Source organism: Ranitomeya variabilis, chromosome 2 (assembly GCF_051348905.1).
Source record: "Ranitomeya variabilis isolate aRanVar5 chromosome 2, aRanVar5.hap1, whole genome shotgun sequence".
Taxonomy (NCBI): domain Eukaryota; kingdom Metazoa; phylum Chordata; class Amphibia; order Anura; family Dendrobatidae; genus Ranitomeya; species Ranitomeya variabilis.
Window position 1 is genome coordinate 241,664,251 of NC_135233.1, and position 25,972 is coordinate 241,690,222.

Here is a 25,972-nt window from a genome sequence, read left to right on the forward strand (position 1 = left end):
AGGTCCTTAATAAGAGAAGAGGTCCAAGCATCTCTGGTCACCTTGACGGAAAAGTCCAGCCCTATGCCCAGCAGGAAAAGGGCCAGACGGGAGGTGGATTATAGTTCGGACGACAGGTCCGATTCTGAAGAGCCTATCTCTGAGGAAGAGGGCGAGCTTCCATCTGGAAGCCAGGACCATCAGAGGAAGTACCTTTTCCAGGCGGAGGACACAAACGAGCTGGTGCAGGCTGTAAGGTGCACCATGCAAGTGGAGGAGGCATCTAAGCCGCAGTCCAGGCAGGACCTGATGTTTGGGGGACTTATGTCGCGTCGGCAGACCGTCTTCCCAGTTAGTGAACATATCAAGGCTATGGTGCTTGAAGAATGGAAGGAGGCAGAACGTCGGCTGACTCTGTCTAAAGAATTCAAAGCACGCCTACCCTTTGAGCCGGATGACGTGAAACTTTGGGACGAGATACCCAAGGTGGATGTCCTGGTGGCGAAGGTCGCAAAAAAGACCGCTATCCCTTTCGAGGACTCATCAAGCTTGCGCGATCCGATGGACAGAAAGGCGGATATATTGCTAAAAAGAGCCTGGGAGTCTTCTGCGGCTCTAATTAAGACCAACATCGCAGCTACCTCGGTTGCCAGGTCTATGCATCTCTGGATGGGTCAATTAGAGGAGCACCTCTCTAATAAGACCCCAAGATCAGAGATCCTAAACTCTCTCCCAATAATGAGATCGGCTACTGCCTTTCTATCTGACATGACTGCCGAGTCAGTAAGATTTTCAGCCAGAAATGGTTCATTGTCTAATGCGGCTAGAAGGGCAGTCTGGCTAAGGTCTTGGTCGGGTGATAATGCGTCCAAGACAAAATTGTGTTCAATCCCCTTCTCAGGCGCAAGGGTGTTTGGTCCTTCCCTCGACACTATATTAGAGTCGGCTTCGGACAAGAAAAAAGGGTTCCCAGAGGACAAACCTAAAAGGCCTCAGTCCTTTCGGAGGGGGTTTCCCTTTAGGAGACAGTCTGACTACAGGTCCGACTTCCGAGGGGGAAGGTCCAATAGAGGCTTTAATAGGGGTTCCCGTGGTCACAGCAGTAAGAACAGGAGTTTCTTCTTCAGCCCCTCCTCTAAGTCCAAATCACAATGACGCCACTCTTATAGGGGGAAGGCTTCGCCATTTCGCGGTAAACTGGAGCAGAGTCACGCAGAATCAATGGGTCCTCCGCACTGTATCAGAGGGCTACAGTATAGAGTTCTACTCCCCTCCTCCAGACAGGTACATCGTACCCACGGTGGTTATGCAGGACTCTCCCATGCTAAAAGACTTAATGGACATGCTGTCCTCAAGAGTCATAATACCAGTACCACCGCTAGAGCTAGGCCAGGGACACTACTCTTCCCTGTTCTCCATAACAAAACCGTCCGGCGACTCACGCACAATCGTAAACCTGAAGCCTCTAAATGCCTGGGTCAGGTACAAGAGGTTTCGTATGGAGTCCATTCGTTCTGCAATCCTCCTTATAGATCAGAACGCGGTAATGTGCACTCTAGATTTGAAGAGTGCCTATTATCAGGTTCCTGTCCACCATCTATCTCAGAGGCTTCTGAGGTTCGCGGTAGTCCTGCCGTCCGGGACCTGTCACTACCAGTTTCAGTGCCTGCCGTTTGGTCTTGCCTCAGCACCTCGTGTATTCACAAAGCTGGTGTCGGAGATTGTAGCGTTCCTAAGAAATCAGGGGATTGTTATAGTCCCGTATCTCGACGACTTTCTCCTGATAGCAAGAACACCAGATATCCTGTTGGACCACAGGAACCGAACAATCGCGGTATTGGAGCACTTGGGATGGATTATAAACTGGCAAAAATCAGACCTAATTCCGGAGCACAAGAAGGTCTTCCTGGGTGTCTGTCTAGATTCTGCAAACAGAATATCCTTACTACCCGAATCCAAGCTGGAGGCAATTCAGATTCAGATCAGACTCCTACTAGAACGCAGAGTCTCGATAAGGATGGCTATGAGAGTGTTTGGCCTAATGACGGCATGCATACCATGCGTAAGATGGGCGCAGTTCCACTCAAGATCTCTACAGAGCCTAATCCTCTCCAAGTGGGACCGTCGTCAGTCTTCTCTAGACAATGCTTTACATCTACCAGATCCGGTACGAAGTTCCCTCCTGTGGTGGACAGACCCGGAGAAGCTAAGAACAGGAGTTCTATGGACTACCGACCCTTACGTAGTAGTTACTACAGACGCCAGCGCCTGGGGCTGGGGAGCTCACTTAGAAGGAAGGATCCTCCAGGGAAGGTGGCCTCCAGACGTCGCTCGCAACTCATCCAACTTCAGAGAGCTGTATGCCGTCTGGGAAGCCCTGAGAAGGAATCGTTGCATTCTGGAGAATCGTCACGTCAGAGTATTGTCCGACAACGTGACAACTGTCTCCTTCCTAAAACACCAAGGAGGCCCAAGACACCATCTTCTCCAAGAGCTGGCAGGGAGAATATTTCGCTGGGCAGAGAGGTCGATCCTTTCCATCTCGGCAATCCACCTAGAGGGCTCCCGGAACGTTGTAGCGGATTACCTGAGCAGAAGAAGAGTGTTTGCAACAGAGTGGGAACTCAACCAGGACATCTTTCAGGAGCTGTGCCGGCGTTGGGGCACTCCCAGTATAGACCTCTTCGCAAACAGGAGAAACTCGAAGGTCTCAAGGTTCTTCTCGCTGAACCCTCAAGATCTGCGGGAAGGGATAGATGGTCTAAGCCAGAGGTGGACGGAGCCCCTCTCGTATGCTTTCCCTCCTCTAGCTCTAATCCCGGCTGTTCTCAGGAAAATCAAGGAAGAACAGGCCCGAGTGATGTTGATAGTTCCATACTGGCCAAGAAGGAGTTGGTTCTCCCTGCTGGTAGACCTGGCGATAGAAAGTCCAGTGGAGCTCCCTCACAGACCAGATGTAATCCACCAGGGCCCAGTGTACCATCCGGACCCAGAGAAGCTACATCTCTCAGCCTGGATCCTGAAAGGAACATCTTGAGGGCAAGAGGCTTGTCTGACCAGGTCATATCCACTATCAAGGCTAGCAGGAAGCCAGTCACGTCAGCAATCTACCTGAAGATTTGGAGGCGTTTCTGTCTGGAGGGAGGCAGGTCCGAGGTTGCGGCAGGCACTCCCGACTTACCCAGAATTCTGGATTTTCTGCAAGCTGGGTTTGATAAAGGGCTTAGACCGAGTACATTGAAGGTGCAGATCTCAGCACTTAGCTCCTTTCTAGACTATCCCCTGGCAACACACCCTTGGATAGTTAGGTTTATCAGAGCCACCCAGAGGTTGCGTCCCACTATCAGACAATTATCTCCTCCTTGGGACCTTAACCTTTGTCCTGAGATTCCTCTGCAAAAACAATTACGCCTCGGCAGATAACATGTCCATTTCAACCCTGACACGTAAAACGGCATTCCTAGTGGCGATCACCACGGCTAAGAGGGTGGGGGAAATTCAAGCCCTGTGCACTCGGGACCCGTACCTTCAAATTAGATATGATAGTGTGGTCCTCAAACTAGATCCTTCATTTGTTCCAAAAGTGGGTACTCTAAAAAATAGGAATCAGGAGATAGTGCTTCCATCCTTTTGCTGTAACCCTTCCAATTCTAAAGAGGAAGCTCTGCATTCCTTGGATGTCAGACAGGCGGTCATCGACTACCTGTCAGCCACCAACCCATGGCGCATCGACCCAAACCTGTTTATTTTGTTCGCCGGTAAAAATAAGGGAAAAAAGGCCTCTAAGGCCTCCATTGCTCGCTGGATCACTTCTGTGATCTCTGAGGCTTATCAGTCGGAGGGCATCCCTCCTCCAAAAGGTCTTCATGCGCACTCCACTAGAGGGATGGCTACTTCTTGGGCCGAGAGGGCGGGCGCCTCTCTAGAGCAGATTTGTAAGGCCGCTACATGGGCTAGTGCGAATACCTTTTGCAAACATTATAAACTCGATGTTTTGTCCGGTCAACATACTGCATTCGGGAGAAAAGTTCTCCAAGCGGTAATCCCACCCTGAGGAGGTGCTTTGTTACTCTCCATAGTGCTGTCAGGATGACGTCCTGGAAAATAGGTATTAAGCTTACCGTTAATTATGTTTCCAGGAGTCCATCCTGACAGCACGGGTAATTCCCTCCCTGTTAATATAACTATGTTTGATAACATGAGCCTGACATGTCCGTAGTATGTTCCTAACATATGATGTAATATGTTCATAATATATGTGGTTATGTTCTTTACTATTAAATATTATTTTTTGCATCTCCCTTGAGGCGGTTCTTGTTACAACACTGAGGAATGGGGGTGGGACCGGACCTTTTGAACTCTCGTGTGTTTCCTGTCCCAGCAAGGGGGAGGAGGACGTCCCATAGTGCTGTCAGGATGGACTCCTGGAAACATAATTAACGGTAAGCTTAATACCTATTTTTTGCAACAGCTATTTCAGTTTCATATATCTAATAACTGTTGGACACAATAATGTTTCTGCCTTGAAATGAGGTTTATTGTACTAACAGAAAATGTGCAATCTGCATTCAAACAAAATTTGACAGGTGCATAAGTATGGGCACCTCACCAGAAAAGTGACATTAATATTTAGTAGATCCTCTTTTTGCAAAAATAATAGCCTCTAGTCGCTTCCTGTAGCTTTTAATGAGTTCCTGGATGAAGGTATTTTTGACCATTCCTCTTTACAAAACAATTCCAGTTCAGTTAAGTTTGATGGTCGCCGAGCATGGACAGCCCTCTTCAAATGATCCCACAGATGTTCAATGATATTCAGGTCTGGGGACTGGGATGGCCATTCCAGAACAGTGTAATTGTTCCTCTGCATGAATGCCTGAGTAGATTTGGAGCGGTGTTTTGGATCATTGTCTTGCTGAAAGATCCATCCCCTGGGTAACTTCAACTTTGTCACTGATTCAAGAACATTATTGTCAAGAATCTGCTGATACTGAGAGGAATCCATGCGTCCCTCAACTTTAACAAGATTCCCGCTGCCGTCATTGGCCACACAGCCCCAAAGCATGTTGAAACCTCCACCAAATTTTACTGTGGGTAGCAAGTGATTTTCTTGGAATGCTGTGTTTTTTTGCCACCATGCATAACGCCTTTTTGTATGACCAAACAACTCAATCTTGGTTTCATCAGTCCACAGGACCTTCTTCCAAAAAGAAATTGGCTTCTCCAAATGTGCTTTTGCATACCTCAGCTGACTTCTGTTCGTGGCGTGCTTGCAGAAACGGCTTCTTTCGCATCACTCTCCCATACAGCTTCTCCTTGTGTAAAGTGCGTTGTATGGTTGACCGATGCACAGTGACACCATCTGCAGCAAGTTGATGCTGCAGCTCTCTGGAGGTAGTCTGAGGATTGTCCTTGACTGATCTCACCATTCTTCTCTGCCTTTCTGATGTTTTTCTTGGCCTGCCACTTCTGGCCTTAACAAGAACTGTACCTGTGTTCTTCCATTTCCTTACTATGTTGCTCACAGTGGAAATTGACAGGTTAAATCTCTGAGACAGCTTTTTGTATCCTTCCCCTGAACAACTATGTTGAATAATCTTTGTTTTCAGATCATTTGACAGTTGTTTTGAGGAACCCATGATGTCACTCTTCAGAGGAGATTCAAACAGGAGAACAACTTGCAAGTGGCCACTTTAAGTAGCTTTTCTCATGATTGCATACACCTGGTTATGAAGTTCAAAGCTCAATGAGGTTACAAAAACAAAAAAAGTGCTTTAGTAAGTAAGTAAAAAGTAGGTAGGAGTATTTAAAACAAGAAAATGATAAGGGTGCCCATACATATGCACCTGTAAAATTTTGTTTGAATGCAGATTGCACATTTTCTGTTAGTACAATAAACCTCATTTCAAGGCAGAAACATTACTGTGTCCAACAGTTATTAGATATATGAAACTGAAATAGCTGTTGCAAAAAAAAACAATTTTTATAAAACATTAAGCTTAAGATTATTAGGGGTGCCCAAACTTTTTCATATAACTGTATTATATAGAGTCAATACAGAGTGGTCTATTTCAAGTGTTTATTTCTGTTAATGTTGATGATTATGGCTTACAGCCAATGAAAACCCAAAAGTCATTAACTCAGTAAATTAGAATACTTTATTTATCAGTCGTCCATGACAACACTACGGAGAGAGGGGATCCGCCCTTCAGGAACAGGAAACCTACAGATACATAAGGGCGGCACCTCTCCCACGCATCAGTTGGTTTCCTGTTCCTGGAGGACAGGATTCCCTGCAGATACGACTTTGTTTCTCCTATCAATACCCAGGCCGGCTGTCCGACCCAGGTAGCGAGGGGGTCTCCTACCTCGGGCAGTGCGGGTCCCTGGAAGCGCCACGGTGGGTCCGGGTAGGACTCCACGACAGTGAGCGGTGCAGGGTGGAGCGACGTCCGGAGGAGGTCCATCCCCAGTGGTCAGCGAGGTGAGTATGCCCCCCCCGGGGTCCGCTCACCCTCCTGGGCCTCGGTCTTCCCCGCCTCTGGTCCCCGTCGGTGCAGTGTGGTGTGGTGCAGGCCGGGGGTCGGGCGCCGGCTTCTGCCGCTTTCGCCGCTGTGCTGCGGCCACAGGCGGCGGTGGTGTAGCGGCGGGCGGCTAGGGGGTCCGGCGACACTGTCCCCGGCTTCCGGCGACGCTGTCCCCGGCTTCCGGGTGCGTTCCTGAGCCCTCAGGCCAATACCGGAAGTGACGTGCAGGGGGCGGGGCTAAAACCAGAAGTTGGACGCCGGCCGGTTTTTTTGCAAAAATCACCACTGTCCTGCATGCGGCGGGGGCGGGGGGCGGTTGGGGGGGGTTGGGGCACGGATTTGCAGGTGGAGGAAAAGATTCTGGCCACACACCTGCACATGTTCCGGATTCGGGGGTGGGCTATATATAGCCACCTGCACATGTTCCGGATTCGGGGGTGGGCTATATATAGCCGAGCATAACGCTGCAGGGCTGCTTGTGAGCCCATCTGCAGCTATGGATGAGCCGGAAGCTGCCGTCGGTCTGCTGGAGCAGGAGCAGGACAGATCCTCGGAGAAGTCCCATGCGAACCCCCAGCCGAAGGCCCGCGGACGCAGTAACCAGCCCGGTCGCAAATATAAACAGAAGGATCTGGACCGACCCCCCCAGTAATCCGGTACCTACCGCTACTGCCTGGGTAAGAGATCTTCGTGAATGTACCCTGATGCAGTCTTTTCCTATGTTTATTTCCGTAGGGGAAAAAAGGCGCTGGTAAAACAAGGAGTGCGCGCTATGCGCTTGCCCTTTGCCAGACGCCTACCCTAAGAGACTTTGTCAGTCGTGTGTACGGCAGACGGTAGGAAATAAATTGATGGGGACTCTGATAGCGGTAGCGCCAGATAAATTACATAGCCTTTTTCTCCGCTCCCATAGGTGGCGGAAGAGTCTCCTGATTTCACATCAAACCTTAGGGAGATTATCAGGAAGGAGGTGAAAGATTCCCTGAAATCCCTGTCCCGGGAGCCTTCCAAAAGAAGAAGGGAGCCTAGCGCCTCAGATTCGGATTCGTCCGCTGGCCCTAGTAGGGAGAATGAGTCAGACGCCTCTGTCTCCTCAGCGTCCTCTTCGGAAGAAGAGTCTAACCGGTTCTGTTTCCCATTGGACCAAATGGACAAACTAATTAAATCAGTTAGATCCACCATGGGTGTGGCTGATGACAGGCCAGAACTCTCTACACAGGACCTAATGTTTGGTGGTCTAGACCCTAAAAAACGTAGGTCTTTTCCGCTCAATGACAAGGTCCAGAACCTCATCAAAAGGGAATGGAAAAAAACAGAGAAGAAAGGCTCTTTTCCACCTGCCTTTAAACGCAGATATCCCTTTGAGGACCCCATGGTGAATACATGGGATAAGGCGCCGAAATTGGACGCAGCGGTGTCTAAGGCGTCTAAAAAATCATCTATCCCCTTCGACGACATGGCTTCCCTAAAGGATCCTCTCGATAAGAAGGCTGACTCATTCCTTAAAGGGACATGGGAGATGTCGGCGGGTGCCCTGAGACCTGCTGTAGCCGCAACATGTGCAGCCAGATCGATGATGGTCTGGCTGGATCAGCTAGGGTCTAAGTTGGAAGGCGGTGTTTCCAGAGATTCTATGTTGAAATTCCTGCCAACAATTCAGAATGCCGCTGCCTTTCTCGCGGACGCATCTGCGGATTCGGCAAGAATGGCGGCTAGGGCGGCTGGACTATCAAACGCAGCACGCAGGGCCCTATGGCTGAAATGTTGGCCGGGTGACCTTCAATCCAGATCCCGTCTGTGCTCTATCCCATGCGAAGGGGAATACCTGTTTGGTCCAGTCCTAGACGAACTGCTAGAGAAAGCTGGAGACGAGAAGAAAAAGTTTCCCAATCTACCAACTACCTCTTACAGGCGTCCCTTCGCAGGGAGGAGATTCTTTCGGAGGAGACCAGCCAGAGACCAGAGCAGATGGGATGAGAAAAAGAAGAAAGGTACTGGATTTATGTTTGGAGGTGGAGGACGTCAGGAGCCATCCCGTGAGGTCAAAAAACCACCCCAATGACTAGTCGCTCCGGTGGGAGGTAGACTATCTGCCTTCTACCCGGCCTGGTCCAAAATCTCCAGTAGTGATTGGATTTTGGGGTTAATAGCTACGGGTCTGCGGCTAGAGTTCTCTTCCATCCCTCAGAACTTCTTCAGAGTTACCCCACTCAGGTCCTCTCCAGCAGAACAGGCGGCCCTTGAAGCAGAAGTTCACGACCTGCTCAATAAGAATGTCCTGTCAGAGGTTCCGGAAGGAGAACGGGGTAGAGGATTCTACTCTCCTCTATTCCTAATAAGTAAACCTGATGGCTCCTTCAGAACAATTATTAACCTTAGGGCTCTTAATAATTTCCTGACCGTCCAATCATTTAAGATGGAAACTATTAACACCGCAATAAAGCTGCTGTTTAAAAACTGCTTTATGGTAGTATTGGATTTGAAGGACGCCTATTACCATATCCCTATTTATGCAGGTCACCAACGATACCTGAGGGTGGCGGTAAGGTTGGATGGGGTAATCAGACACTTCCAGTATAGGGCCCTCCCCTTTGGTATATCGGTCGCCCCTCGAGTGTTTACCAAAGTTATGGCGGAAGTTATGGCACACCTACATGAGTCCAACATTCTAATAATCCCCTACCTGGACGATCTCCTTATCGTAGGTAAAACGGCGGATCACTGTCTGGAACAGTTACATAAAGTGATGTCTGCTCTGGAGCGTCTGGGGTGGATGCTAAATGTTAAAAAATCACGCTTACAGCCCATGACGGTGCAGCGATTTTTAGGCCTGACCCTGGATTCCCAGGTTCAGGAATGCCGTTTGCCTCAAGAGAAAATTGATCGCCTGCACCTTCAGGTGCTGAATGCCTCTAAAAACCCCACCATGTCCCTTAGAAGAGCCATGTCTCTGTTGGGCTCTCTCTCGTCCTGTATTCCAGCGGTCCGATGGGCCCAGTATCATACGAGGATACTTCAGGGCGAGGTGCTGTTACAACAAAAAAGGTTGGGGGGATGTCTGGAGAGCCTGATGACCCTATCCCAAGATGCTATTATGTCCCTCGGATGGTGGCTAGACCAAGAGAACCTGTCCACAGGGGTCCCCTGGGAATATAATGTAACTCGTATAGTCACCTCGGACGCTAGCCCTTCTGGGTGGGGGGGCTCACATGGGGGATACGTTGGTCCAGGGGCTTTGGGATCGGGATCAGATAGAAATGTCTTCCAACCTAAAGGAGTTAACAGGCAGTTAAATCACTCCTTGTCTATCTACAGGGCCACCACGTGCGGGTATTCTCGGACAATCGGGTCGCCGTGGCATACATAAATCACCAAGGCGGGACTCGTTCCAAATCCCTAATGTGCGTAGCAGATCGTCTATTCCATCTAGCAGAGCAACATCTTCTCTCATTGACGGCTCTTCACATAAGAGGGGCAGAAAACACTACGGCGGATTTCTTAAGCCGCAACACATTGAGGCAGGGAGAGTGGTCCCTGAACGACTCCATCTTCAACCTCATCGTGGAAAGATGGGGTCAACCAGAGGTAGACCTGTTTGCCACAAAAGAAAACAGGAAAGTGGCACAATTCTGCTCTCTCAACCCCAGAGAAAATACTCTGTCAGTAGACGCCCTCCTCATAGACTGGAATTTCAGGCTAGCCTACGCCTTTCCTCCCCTGTCTCTACTTCCTCTGGTGGTGAGGAAAATCAGGAAGGACAAAGCCACAGTAATAATAATTGCCCCCTTCTGGCCCAGAAGGACGTGGTTTCCATGCCTGAGGGCTATGTCGATATCCGACCCATGGGTCTTGCCAGACATCCCGGATCTCCTATCCCAGGGCCCAGTCTACCATCCTCGGGCGGTTGGCCTTCATCTGACGGCGTGGATTTTGAGCGGGCGCTGTTAAAGGATAGGGGGTTCCCTCCGGGCCTCATTAACACTCTGCTGAAGAGCAGAAAAATAATCACCACAAAGATTTATGTTAGGATCTGGAAGAAGTTCCTTCAAAACTCGGGGGTAATAGCTGGTCAGTCAATACCAATAGACCAGATTTTAGAATTCTTACAGAAGGGGTTGGATATGGGGTTATCCCCAAATACACTTAAAGTGCAGGTATCAGCCTTAGGGGCCCTCTTTGGCTGCAACATTGCTGAGAATCACTGGGTCAGCAGATTCATCAGAGCGACAAAACGGTCTAGGCCAATGGTGAAGAATAGGGTCATGCCATGGGACCTGAACCTAGTCCTCTCGGCCATGACAGAGGCCCCATTTGAGCCAATTGCATCAGCCTCTATTAAAAATTTATCCCTTAAAGTAGCCTTCCTGGTGGCCCTAACATCGGCGCGTAGGATAGGCGACATCCAAGCATTATCCAGGGTTCCCCCTTACATGCAGCTTAGGGATGATAGTGATACTATCCCCTGTTCCAGCATATCTTCCTAAAGTAACATAGTAACATAGTTAGTAAGGCCGAAAAGACATTTGTCCATCCAGTTCAGCCTATATTCCTATATTCCATCATAATAAATCCCCAGATCTACATCCTTCTACAGAACCTAATAATTGTATGATACAATATTGTTCTGCTCCAGGAAGACATCCAGGCCTCTCTTGAACCCCTCGACTAAGTTCGCCATCACCACCTCCTCAGGCAAGCAATTCCAGATTCTCACTGCCCTAACAGTAAAGAATCCTCTTCTATGTTGGTGGAAAAACCTTCTCTCCTCCAGACGCAAAGAATGCCCCCTTGTGCCCGTCACCTTCCTTGGTATAAACAGATCCTCAGCGAGATATTTGTATTGTCCCCTTATATACTTATACATGGTTATTAGATCGCCCCTCAGTCGTCTTTTTTCTAGACTAAATAATCCTAATTTCGCTAATCTATCTGGGTATTGTAGTTCTCCCATCCCCTTTATTAACTTTGTTGCCCTCCTTTGTACTCTCTCTAGTTCCATTATATCCTTCCTGAGCACCGGTGCCCAAAACTGGACACAGTACTCCATGTGCGGTCTAACTAGGGATTTGTACAGAGGCAGTATAATGCTCTCATCATGTGTATCCAGGCCTCTTTTAATGCACCCCATGATCCTGTTTGCCTTGGCAGCTGCTGCCTGGCACTGGCTGCTCCAGGTAAGTTTATCATTAACTAGGATCCCCAAGTCCTTCTCCCTGTCAGATTTACCCAGTGGTTTCCCGTTCAGTGTGTAATGGTGATATTGATTCCTTCTTCCCATGTGTATAACCTTACACAGAACACAGGAAATAGTTCTTCCATCCTTCCTCCCCAATCCTACTAACGATAAGGAAAGGAAGCTACACACTTTAGATGTAAAAAGATGTATCCTGGAATATCTGACAGTAACTGATCCCTGGAAGATAGATAACGCCCTATTCGTGTCCTATCAGGGTAGTAGGAAGGGTCACAGGGCATCAAAATCTACTTTAGCTAGATGGATCAGGGAGGCTATCTCGCTGGCATACATCTCAAAGGGCAAGCCGGCGCCTGAAGGTCTGAAAGCGCATTCCACTAGAGCTATGGCGGCTTCGTGGGCGGAAAGATTGGAGGTGTCGATCGACCAAATTTGTAAGGCTGCTACTTGGTCTTCCCCAAACACATTCTATAACCACTATAGATTGAACTTGGGTGCCTCTTCTGACCTTTCCTTTGGTGTAAGGGTGCTGCAAGCTGTAGTCCCTCCCTAGTTAGTTACTCTCTGTAATTCTCTCCGTAGTGCTGTCATGGACGACCGATAAAGTCTTAGTTACTCACCGGTTAACGGTGTTTTTTCGGAGTCCATGACAGCACTACGGAGAGAGGGGATCCGCCCTTCAGGAACAGGAAACCTACAGATACATAAGGGCGGCACCTCTCTTTGTCCACCTTTATTGTCTTATTGTGTACCGTCCCCAATAAAACCTAATACCAGGGGAAACCTTTTGGCACATGAACAATGTGGAGATCATGTAGTGACTTATAAAGACAGGTCTCCTTTTTCCTGAATATGTATTGTATATAATTTATAATCAAGGATGTGAATACACTGGGGTTCAGACGCCTTATGTCCAGTTGGAGTTAAAAGGTGTGGAAAAGTTTTTGGACTTTTGTTTCTTGAATGACTATTGTTACAAAATTCTGTATTAATACAGTTTGGATTTCATTAATAGACCGTATTTTTCTGACCATAAGACACACTTTTTTTCCTCCAAATTTGGGAGGAAAGTGCGTCTTATGGTAGGGATGTAGCATGTGGGGATGGGGGCAGCAGCTGGGATCGCACTGTTATCCCACTTCAGGAGGCAGAAAAATGTCCCCACTGCCAGGGAATCAGCGCTAGGGAAACCATGTGGTCCGGATGATTAAGTGCAGTGAATATTCATTAGCTACTCCCCGCCCACCTATCAGCTGAGTGGTGAGCCTGGAGCAGCAAATGAATACTGCACTTAAGCAGGGACACACATGGATTCCTCAGCGCTGATTCCTGCAGCAGCTGGGGAGATCCGTGTGTCCGGGGGAGGAGGAGGCAGTAGCAGCAGGGTCCGGGGGAGAGGAGATCGCTGGTACCTTCCTGGGCTGGACGCTGAGTGCTGTGCAGTGTGCACAAGGAGGACCTGTGATGATGTCAGAAGTGGGTGGGCTGGAGCATCACATGGCAGCACAGAGGCCTCCCTCTTCTTGACATCATCACAGGTCCTTCAGACTCCAACACTAGAATCTGCTGGCTTCCATTACCTGTGCTGTGGAAAGGCAACAAGAGGGAGGGCTGTGTGTGCAGTCATGGGATGCTTTTACCTCACCACAGGCTGGCTGCCACAAATAAGAGGTTAGTCTTTCCAAAACACAATAAAGCACTCTGCCACTCCTTTAGTGAACTATAACTCCCATCATGTCATAGGATCTGCAGGACATGCTGGGAGTTATAGTTCTCCCATGGGATTTTAAAGCAGCACTCCAGTGTTATTTTGCAGTGCTGGAGTGGTGCTTTCAATATAAGCCCTGTGCCCCCATTCTTATACTCACCCTCCAGCATCTTCATATAGTACTTCACAGACACCACACTGGTCCCGCAGCTTCCACCATATTAACATACTATTATATATAATAACACCACATATAACAGTATGTTATTAAAATATTTTACCACATTTTTTTGCTTCAAATATTTTTTTCCCTATTTTCCACCTCTAAAACCTGGGTGCGCCTTATAGTCCGGTGCGTCTTATAGTTCGAAAAATACGGTACCTAATATTGGTTGATAATTGGACAATCTGTCTGTTCATTATATCATGTGTGGGGAATTTTTTCCGTGATAATATTCTAGCGTCTCGTAGACGGCATTTTGCTTTTTTATTTATTTTTTGTTGTTTATTGTCTATTTTTGGCTTGAATAAAAAATGTTAGATTTTATATAGTGTGGGATCGCTTCTTTGTCCCTTACATGTATTGATGTGGGACTAAGATTTCGTATTTGCCAATTTTCTTTAGTATAAGTATCTGTTTTGATCCTGGTCACCTCTGCCAATATTTGGAATGAATTATGTTATGAATATGAATGTTCTTCATTAGTATAAACAACCCCTGTGAACAATAGTGAATGCTTATAGGAAATATGTGTCATAACCCATGTGTTTATGTACGACTCTCCTAGTAACCTGTTAATAGGAGGTTTTGTTGAAGTATTAGGCAAGTTTATATCATGTAATTACAGGTTTCCCGCTCACGGCTGGATCCTGATTCCCTTTGACTTGTTTTCTTGGTGATTCAGAGAGAACAGTTACATGTGGTTTGGGTTATAAGGACCTGGCTGTTCCGCAGACATGTACGTCCGCAGCCCCACACTGTGTATGTTATGTCTAACTGCACCTAATCCTGGCAAATTATGGGGTGGCCTTTACAAGCAATGCCATTCAGGCTCGTTCCAAGAATGCAACCAGTAGGGGAAGGTGAATTCAGCCAAACATCTATAGAAAATCTATAAAGTCTGAATTTCAGCATTGCTCTGTATTTGGAAAGCAGGTGGTGGGAAATAACTGGAGGGTAAATTACATGTTATAGCATAAACTTTTCGTACCATGAAGTAGGAGGATGAGAACATTGTACGTCATGACTGTTTTCATCAGCGATGGCTGTGTGCTACTTGTGTTTTATTTTTTCAGTCCCTTAGATATACCGTTTTAGTCTTAACCCCTTAGTGACTGAGCCAATTTTGACCCTAATGACCAAGCCAGATTTTACAATTCTGACCAGTGTCATTTTATGTGGTAACTAGTTGGAACGGGTGAAATTTTCGCACATTGGTTGTCAGGGGCGCAGGCAATTTCAGGAAAATTAAGCTGGTCAAATGCAAATGTATTTAATAAGATGATAAACACAGAGAGGTATGTGTATCACTGATATACACTGTGTTCCAAATTATTATGCACAAAGAGTTTAGGAGTGATAAGGTTAGAATTTTTTTATTTGTCATTTAAACTCATTGATGGTGATGTGTGTCAGGTGTTATGATCTGGTGGCCTAAGAGCAGCATGAGACGTACTCTGGAGAAGGTGGTACCTGTACTGACCGCAGACCGTGAACTTAACACCGCAACTAGAAGTAGCCGTGGAATGTACCTAGCACTCCCTGGACATCTCGACACAGCCGGAGGACTAATTACCCCTAGAGATAGTTTTCCCTTTTCTATCTTGCCTCAGAGAAAATTCCCAAAGGATAGGCAGCCCCCCACAAATATTGACTGTGAGAGGAGAGGGAAAAAACATACACAGACTGAAATCAGAATTTAGCAAAGGAGGCCACTTCTAGCTAAATAGAAAGGATAGGAAAGAGTACTATGCGGTCAGTATTAAAACACTAGAAAATATCCACCACAGAAAATACAAAAACTCCACAGCTAACTAAAGATATGGAGGGTACATCTGCATCTCCAGAGATACCAGCTTGGCTAAACAAATCCTTATACAGACCAAGCTGGACAAGACAAAAAACATGGAAAAGAACTGAACAATAAGGCCACAGCATGTGGACAGCAAAAAATCAAGGCCAGAACTTATCTTTGATGAAAAGAACTGCAAAGCAGGAGAGACCAGGCAGAGATGTGAATCCTCCAGGAACAATGGACAACTGGCACTGACTAAAGGGTCAAGCAAGGCTAAATAGCCCAGTCAGGATTGCAAAAACTTGACACACCTGATGAATGCTGCCAGAGACAGCAGCACTACCACTTATAACCACCGGAGGGAGCCCAAGAGCAGAATTCACAACTGTACCCTCCCCCCTTGAGGAGGGGTCACCGAACCCTCAGCAGAGCCCCCAGGCCAATCCGGACGAGCCAAATGAAAGGCACGAACCAAATCCTCAGCATGAACATCGGAGGCAACAACCCAAGAATTATCCTCCTGGCCATAACCCTTCCATTTGACAAGATACTGAAGCTTCCGCCTCGAAAAACGAGAATCCAAAATCTTCTCAACCACATACTCCAACTCCCCATCAATCAACACCGGGGCAGGAGGATCAACAGAGGGAACAACGGGCACCACATATTTCCGCAACAAAGATCTATGAAAAACATTATGGATGGAAAAAGAGGCTGGAAGGGCCAAACGAAAAGACACTGGATTGATAATCTCAGAAATCCTATAAGGGTCAATAAACCGAGGCTTAAATTTAGGGGAAGAAACCTTCATAGGAACATGACGGGAAGACAACCAGACCAAATCCCCAACCCGAAGCTGGGAACGAACACACCGACGACAGTTCGCAAAATGCTGAGCCCCCTCCTGAGACAACACCAAATTGTCAACAACATGAGCCCAAATTTGCTGCAACCTGTCAACCACAGAGTCCACCCCAGGACAATCAGAAGGCTCAACCTGCCCCGAAGAAAAATGAGGATGAAAACCAGAGTTACAAAAGAAGGGTGAAACCAAGGTAGCAGAACTAGCCCGATTATTAAGGGCAAACTCGGCCAATGGCAAGAAAGCCACCCAATCATCCTGATCAGCAGACACAAAGCATCTCAAATAAGTTTCCAAAGTCTGATTAGTTCGCTCGGTTTGGCCATTTGTCTGAGGATGAAACGCGGAAGAAAAAGACAAATCAATGCCCAGCCTAGCACAAAAAGCCCGCCAAAACCTAGAAACAAACTGGGAACCTCTATCTGACACAATATTCTCCGGAATGCCATGCAAACGAACCACATGCTGAAAAAACAACGGAACCAAATCAGAAGAGGAAGGCAACTTAGGCAAAGGTACCAAATGAACCATCTTAGAAAACCGGTCACAAACCACCCAGATAACCGACATCCTCTGGGAAACCGGAAGATCCGAAATAAAATCCATAGAAATATGCGTCCAAGGCCTCTCAGGGACCGGCAAAAGCAACCCACTAGGGCGGGAACAGCAAGGCTTGGCCCGCGCACAAGTCCCACAGGACTGCACAAAAGAACGCACATCCCGTGACAAAGAAGGCCACCAAAAGGACCTACCAACCAAATCTCTGGTCCCAAAAATCCCAGGATGACCAGCCAACAAAGAACAATGAACCTCCGAAATCACTTTACTAGTCCATCTGTCAGGAACAAACAGTTTCCCCACTGGACAGCGGTCAGGTTTATCAGCCTGAAATTCCTGAAGAACCCGTCGTAAATCAGGGGAGATGGCAGAAAGAATCACCCCTTCCTTCAGAATGCCGACCGGCTCAAGGACCCCAGGAGAATCAGGCAAAAAGCTCCTAGAGAGGGCATCAGCCTTAACATTCTTAGAACCCGGAAGATACGAGACCACAAAATCAAAACTGGAGAAAAACAGGGACCATCGGGCCTGTCTAGGATTCAGCCGTTTGGCAGACTCGAGGTAAATCAGATTCTTATGATCGGTCAAGATCACAATACGGTGCTTGGCCCCCTCAAGCCAATGTCGCCACTCCTCAAATGCCCACTTCATAGCCAACAACTCACGATTGCTGACATCATAATTGCGTTCCGCAGGCGAAAACTTTATAGAGAAAAGAAGGCACACGGTTTCATCAAGGAACCATCAGAATTCCTCTGAGACAAAACGGCCCCTGCCCCAATCTCAGAAGCGTCAACCTCAACCTGAAAAGGCAGAGAAACATCAGGCTGACGCAACACAGGGGTAGAAGTAAATCGGCGTTTAAGCTCCTGAAAGGTAGAAACAGCCGCAGAGGGCCAATTCGTCACATCAGCGCCTTTCTTCGTCAAATCGGTCAGGGGTTTAACCACACTGGAGAAGTTGGCAATGAAACGGCGATAAAAATTAGCAAAGCCCAAAAATTTCTGAAGGCTCTTCACGGATGTGGGCTGGATCCAATCATGAATGGCCTGAACCTTAACCGGATCCATTTCTATAGATGAGGGAGAAAAAATGAAGCCCAAAAAAGAAATCTTCTGTACTCCAAAGAGGCACTTAGACCCCTTCACAAACAAGGCATTATCACGAAGGATCTGAAATACCATCCTGACTTGTTTCACATGAGACTCCCAATCATCTGAAAAAATCAAAATATCATCCAAATATACAATCATGAATTTATCAAGATAATTCCGAAATATATCATGCATGAAGGACTGAAACACAGATGGAGCATTAGAGAGTCCGAATGGCATCACAAGGAATTCAAAATGACCTTCGGGTGTATTAAACGCAGTTTTCCATTCGTCACCCTGCTTAATACGAACAAGATTATATGCCCCTCGAAGGTCAATCTTAGTAAGCCAAGTAGCCCCCTTAATCATAGCAAACAGATCAGAAAGCAAAGGCAAAGGGTATTGGAATTTGACCGTGATCTTATTCGAGGCGATAATCAATACAGGGTCTCAAGGAGCCATCTTTTTTGGCAGCAAAAAAAACCTGCTCCCAATGGTGAAGAAGATGGCCGAATATGCCCCTTCTCCAAGGACTCCTTAACATAGCTCCGCATGGCGGTATGTTCTGGCACAGACAGGTTGAAAAGTCAGCCCTTAGGGAACTTACAGCCTGGAATCAAGTCAATAGCACAATCACAGTCCCTATGCGGTGGAAGGGAACTGGACTTGGGCTCATTGAATACATCCTGGAAATCTGACAGAAACTCAGAAATTTCAGAAGAGGGGGAGGAGGCAATTGACATCAAAGGAACGTCACCATGAACCCCCTGACAACCCCAACTAGTCACAGACATAGATTTCCAATCTAATACCGGATTATGCACCTGTAACCATGGGAAACCCAGCACAATAGCATCATGCAAATTATGCAACACCAGAAAACGACAATCTTCCTGATGGGCTGGCGCCATACACATGGTCAGCTGTGTCCAAAACTGAGGTTTATTTTTAGCCAACGGTGTAGCATCAATGCCCCTCAAAGGAATAGGACTCTGCAAAGGCTGCAAGGGGAAACCACAACGTCTGGCAAATTCTAAGTCCATTAAGTTTAGAGCGGCGCCTGAATCCACAAATGCCATGACAGAAAATGACGATAATGAGCAGATCAGGGTCACAGATAACAGAAATTTAGGTTGTACAGTACTGATGGTAACAGAACTAGCGATTCTCTTGGTACGCTTAGGGCAATCAGAAATAACATGAGCAGAATCGCCGCAGTAAAAACACAACCTATTCTGATGTCTGAATCCTTGTCGTTCAGCTCTAGACACAATCCTATCACACTGCATAGGCTTAGGACTCCGCTCGGAAGACAATACCATAGTGTACACTACTCTGCGCTCGCGCAAGCGCCGATCAATCTGAATGGCCAGAGACATGGAATCACTCAGACCAGCAGGCGTGGGGAACCCCACCATAACATCTTTAACGGATTCAGAAAGACCCTTTCTGAAGATTGCCGCCAAGGCATTCTCATTCCATTTAGTCAGTACAGACCATTTTCTAAACTTCTGGCAATATGATTCTGCCGCTTCTTGACCCTGAGACAGGGCCAACAAGGTCATCTCAGCATGATCCACTGAATTAGGTTCGTCCTACAATCACCCAAGCGCCTGAAAAAAGGTGTCTACATTAAGCAACGCCGGATTCCCGGGTTCCAGGGCAAATGCCCAATCCTGGGGGTCACCACGCAGCAGAGATTTAACAATTTTAACCTGCTGGATGGGATCACCAGAGGAACGGGGTTTCAGAGGAAAAAACAGTTTACAGTTATTTTTAAAGCTCAGAAATTTGGACCGATCTCCAAAAAACAAATCAGGAGTTGGAATTCTAGGCTCTAAAACCGGAGTCTGAACGATCTAATCGGAAATACCCTGTACTCTAGCAGCAAGTTGATCCACACGAGAAGCCAATCCCTGAACATCCATACCAGCGCCGAACTCCTGAGCCACCCAGAGGTAAAGAGGGAAGAGAGGAAAAAAAAAAAAAACAGACTACAGAAAAAAAAATGGCTCAGCACTTTCCTTCCCTTCTTCTGAGATGCGGTTAACTCATTGTTGGCCAGTTGTACTGTTATGATCTGGTGGCCTAGGAGCAGCATGAGACGTACTCTGGAGAAGGTGGTACCTGTACTGACCGCAGACCCTGAACTTAACACCGCAACTAGAAGTAGCCGTGGAATGTACGTAGCACTCCCTGGACATCTCGACACAGCCGGAGGACTAATTACCCCTAGAGATAGAAAGGGGAAATCTATCTTGCCTCAGAGAAAATCCCCAAAGGATAGGCAGCCCCCCACAAATATTGACTGTGAGAGGAGAGGGAAAAAACATACACAGACTGAAATCAGAATTTAGCAAAGGAAGCCACTTCTAGCTAAATAGAAAGGATAGGACAGAGTACTATGCGGTCAGTGTTAAAACATTAGAAAATATCCACCACAGAAAATACAAAAACTCCACAGATAACTAAAGATATGGAGGGTACATCTGCATCTCCAGAGATACCAGCTTGGCTAAACAAATCCTTATACAGACCAAGCTGGACAAGACAAAAAACATGGAAAAGAACTGAACAATAAGGCCACAGCATGTGGACAGCAAAAAATCAAGGCCAGAACTTATCTTTGATGAAAAGAACTGCAAAGCAGGAGAGACCAGGCAGATATGTGAATCCCCCAGGACCAATGGACAACTGGCACTGACTAAAGGGTCAAGCAAGGCTAAATAGCCCAGTCAGGATTGCCAAAACTTGACACACCTGATGAATGCTGCGATCCAGAGACAGCAGCACTACCACTGATAACCACCGGAGGGAGCCCAAGAGCAGAATTCACAACAGTCAGGGCTCTTTATATCACTGAAAGCAATTGCTGATACCTGTGCAAATAAGTTTGGCAGGTGTGTCCAAATAAAGGCAAGACTACTTAAGAAGGCTGTTCCACATTATTAAGCAGCCTACATTTTTTGCCAAAATGGGAAAGAAAAAGGATGTGTTGGCTGCTAAGAAGCAACAAATTGTGTAGTATTTAGGTCAAGGCATGATTAGAATCAACATTGCCAAGACACTTCATCGTGATCATCGCTCAATCAAGAAGTATGTAGCTGATTCCCAGCACACACGTGTGCGTGCTGATAAGGAAAAATTGAGGACTCTTTCCAACCGGCAATTGCGTAAGGTTAAAAGAGCAGCTGCAAAAATGCCTTGTCATAGCAGCAGACAAGTTTTTGAAGCTGCTGGTGCCTCCAACGTCCCCAGAACAACAAGATGCAGGGTCCTTCAGAGGTTTGCAGCCATCCTGTCGACTACTTCTATCCACTGCACACAAGCAGAAACGGCTCCAGTGGGCCAAACGATACATGAAGACTGACTTCCAAACTGTTTTGTTCACCGATGAGTGCTTTGCAACGCTCGATGGTCCAGATGGATGGAGTGGAGGATGGCTGGTTGATGGACACCCCATGAAAACACGGCTAAGGCGCCAACAAGGAGGAGGTAGAGTAATGTTTTGGGCTGGAATCATGGGGAGAGAGATTGTCGGCCCCTTTATGATCCCTGAAGGGGTAAAAATGAACTCCATAATCTATGTGGAGTTTCTAGAACAACACTTCCTGCCATGGTTCAAGAGGAAGAACCGTGCTTTCCGCAGCAAGATCATTTTCATGCATGATAATGCACCGTCTCATGCTGCAAAAAACACATCTGCATCTCTGGCTGCTATGGGCATAAAAGAGGACAAACTTATGGTGTGGCCACCATCTTCCCCTGACCTCAAACCCAATGAGAACCTCTGGAGCATCATCAAAAATAGTGTCTATGATGGCGGGAGGCAGTTCACATCTAAGCAACAGCTCTGGGAGGGTATTCTGTCCACATGCAAAACAATTGAAGCAGAAACCATCCAAAAACTGACAAATTCGATGGACGAGAGAGTTCAGAATCTTCTTTCGAACAAGGAGTCCTATGTGCAAATGTAACATCACCTAGAATAAAGTTTTCACTTGAAAACTGTTTGATTTCATTTTGTAATAAGCTGATAATGCTTATAACTTCACAATTGACCATTTTTTTGCTCAAAATAAAAAAAAGGTTGAAAACTCTGCTTTGCATAATAATTTGGAACATGCATTTTGAGTGTTTATTTTTTTTTAAAAAGATACTGTTTTCATAGGCAGTTTGTTCCAAAACATTGCAATTATACTAGAATAGTAGATGACTGGAAAATAACAATGACTGCAATTCAGACAGGTAATTTAGAGAAAATATGAGGAAATATTATTTGCATAATAATTTGGAACACTGTGTGTGTGTGTGTGTGTGTGTGTGTATATATATATATATATATATATATATATATATATATATATATATACATACAGTACAGACCAAAAGCTTGGACACACCTTCTCATTTAACCCCTTTCTGCCATTGGACGTACTATTCCGTCCATGTGGGGTGGGCCCTAATTCCCAAGGACGGAATAGTACGTCCAGCGCGATCGTCCGCGCTCACGGGTGGAGCGCGGCCGGGTGTCTGCTGCCTATCGCAGCTGACATCCGGCACTATGTGCCAGGAGTGGTCACGGACCGCCCCCGGCACGTTAACCCCCGGCACACCGCGATCAAACATGATCGCGGTGTGCCGGCGGTACAGGGAAGCATCGCGCAGGGAGGGGGCTCCCTGCGGGCTTCCCTGAGACCCCCGGAGCAACGCGATGTGATCGCATTGCTGCGAGGGTCTCTTACCTCCTATCCCTGCAGGCCCCGGATCCAAAATGGCTGCGGGGCTGCATCCGGGTCCTGCAGGGATTACTTCCGGGTGCAGACCAGGCTCAGGTAAGCCTTCAGCGCTGGAACTGAGATCGGTGATCTGACAGAGTGCTGTGCAAACTGTCAGATCACCGATCTGTGATGTCCCCCCTTGGGACAAAGTAAAAAAGTAAAAAAAAAAAAATGTCCACATGTGTAAAAAAAAAAAAAAAAGAAGAAAAAAAAAATTCCTAAATAATGAAAAAAAAAAAAATTATTCCCATAAATACATTTCTTTATCTAAATAAAAAAAAAAATCACACAATGAAAGTACACATATTTAGTATCGCCGTGTCCGTAACTACCCCACCTATAAAACTAAATCACTAGTTAACCCCTTCAGTGAACACCGTAAAAAAAAAAAAGAGGCAAAAAACAATGCTTTATTCTCATACCGCCGAACAAAAAGTGGAATAACACGCGATCAAAAAGACGGATATAAATATCCATGGTACCGCAAAAAAACGAGCCGCCATACAGCATCATCAGCGAAAAAATAAAAAAGTTATAGTCCTCAGAATAAAGCGATGACAAAATAATTATTTTTTCTATAAAATAGTTTTTATCGTATAAAAGCGACAAAACATTAAAAAAATGATATAAATGAGGTATCGCTGTAATCGTACTGACCCGAAGAATAAAACTGCTTTATCAATTTTACCAAACGCAGAACGGTATAAACACCTCTCCCAAAAGAAATTCATGAATAGCTGTTTTTTGGTCATTCTGCCTCACAAAAATCGGAATAAAAAGCGATCAAAAAATGTCACATGCCTGAAAATGTTACCAATAAAAACGTCAACTCGTCCCACAAAAAACAAGACCTCACATGACTCTGTGGACTCAAATATGGAAAAATTATAGCTCTCAAAATGTGGTAACGCAAAAAATATTTTTTGCAATAAAAAGCGTCTTTCAGTGTGTGACAGCTGCCAATCATAAAAATCCGCTAAAAAACCCGCTATAAAAGTAAATCAAACCCCCCTTCATCACCCGCTTAGTTAGGGAAAAATTAAAAAAATTTAAAAAATGTATTTATTTCCATTTTCGGGTTAGGGCTAGGGTTAGTGCTAGGGTTAGGGTTGGGGCTAGGGTTAAGGCTACAGTTAGGGTTGGGGCTAAAGTTAGGGTTAGGGTTGGGGCTAAAGTTAGGGTTAGGGTTTGGATTACATTTACGGTTGGGATTAGGGTTAAGGGTGTGTCTGGGTTAGAGGTGTGGTTAGGGTTACCATTGGGATTAGGGTTAGGGGTGTGTTTGGATTAGGGTTTCAGTTATAATTGGGGGGTTTCCACTGTTTAGGCACATCAGGGAATCTCCAAACGCGACATGGCGTCCGATCTCAATTCCAGCCAATTCTGCGTTGAAAAAGTAAAACAGTGCTCCTTCCCTTCCGAGCTCTCCTGTGCGCCCAAACAGGGGTTTACCGCAACATATGGGGTATCTGCATACTCGGAACACATTGGAGAACAACTTTTGGGGTCGAATTTCTCCTGTTACCCTTGGGAAAATACAAAACTGGGGGCTAAAATATAATTTTTGTGGAAAAAAAAATATTTTTTATTTGCTTGGCTCTGCGTTATAAACTGTAGTGAAACACTTGGGGGTTCAAAGCTCTCACAACACATCTAGATAAGTTCCTTAGGGGGTCTACTTTCCAAAATGGTGTCACTTGTGGGGGGTTTCAATGTTTAGGCACATCAGGGGCTCTCCAAACGCAACATGGCGTCCCATCTCAATTCCAGTCAATTTTGCATTGAAAAGTCAAATGGTGCTCCTTCGCTTCCGAGCTCTGTCATGCGCCCAAACAGTGGTTTACCCCCACATATGGGGTATCGGCGTACTCAGGACAAATTATACAACATCTTTGGGGGTCCATTTTCTCCTGTTACCCTCGGTAAAATAAAACAAATTGGAGCTGAAGTAAATTATGTGTGAAAAAAAGTTAAATGTTCATTTTTATTTAAACATTCCAAAAATTCCTGTGAAACACCTGAAGGGTTAATACATTTCTTGAATGTGGTTTTGAGCACCTTGAGGGGTGCAGTTTTTAGAATGGTGTCACACTTGGGTATTTTCTATCATATAGACCCCTCAAAATGACTTCAAATGAGATGTGGTCCCTAAAAAAAAATGGTGCTGTAAAAATGAGAAATTGCTGGTCAACTTTTAACGCTTATAACTCCCTAACAAAAAAAAATGTTGGTTCCAAAATTGTGCTGATGTAAAGTAGACATGTGGGAAATGTTACTTTATTAAGTATTTTGTGTGACACATTACTGTGATTTAATTGCATAAAAATTCAAAGTTGGAAAATTGCGAAATTTTCAAAATTTTCGCCAAATTTCCGTTTTTTAACAAATAAACTCAGGTAATATCAAAGAAATTTTACCACTATCATGACGTACAATATGACACGAGAAAACAGTGTCAGAATCACCAGGATCCGTTGAAGCGTTCCAGAGTTATAACCTCATAAAGAGACAGTGGTCAGAATTGTAAAAATTGGCCTGGTCATTAACGTGCAAACCACCCTTGGGGGTGAAGGGGTTAAAGATTTTTCTGTATTTTCATGACTATGAAAATTGTACATTCACACTGAAGGCATCAAAACTATGAATTAACACATGTGGAATTACCGTATATTCTCGAGTATAAGCTGAGATTTTCAGCCCCCAAAAAATGGGCTGAAAGTACCCCGCTCTGCTTATACTCGAGTCATGGTCGGCGGGTGAGGGGGAGTGACGACTGTCAAATACTCACCTTCTCCTGACGCGGTCCCCGCATGTCCCACTATCTCCGGGCGCGGCAGCTTCTTCCCTTGTTCAGTGGTCACATGGTACCGCTCATTAGTAACCTCTGAACAGAGGAAGAAGCTGCCGCGCCCAGGGACCGCGTCAGGAGCGCCGGGAGCAGGTTAGTATTTCATATTCAACTTTCCGCGTTCTACCGACGCTCCGTCTTCCGTGTCCTCTGCAGTGACTGGTCAGGTCAGAGGGCGCGATGACGTATTAGTGTGAGCGCCACCCTTTGCCTGAACAGTCAGTGCGGAGAGACGGGACGCTGAGGAGCAGCGGGCAGCGACAAGAGGTGAGTATGTCATTTTTTTTTTTTAGTGCAGCAGCATTACATGTGGCACAATGTTATATGGAGCATCTATGGGGCCATACTGAATTGTATGGAGCATTATATGGGGCCATAAAGAACTGCATGGAGCATTATATGGGGCATC

General features: G+C 46.2%; 1 protein-coding gene and 1 long non-coding RNA gene across 35 annotated transcripts in view; one reads left to right on the plus strand and one right to left on the minus strand.

The window, feature by feature from the left end:
- Positions 1–25,972, plus strand: part of RALGPS1 (Ral GEF with PH domain and SH3 binding motif 1) — a 1,054,187-nt gene that overhangs the window by 772,854 nt on the left and 255,361 nt on the right. The window lies entirely within an intron of this gene.
- Positions 1–25,972, minus strand: part of LOC143805241 (uncharacterized) — a 91,190-nt gene that overhangs the window by 31,507 nt on the left and 33,711 nt on the right. The gene's annotated exons all lie outside the window — the stretch shown is intronic.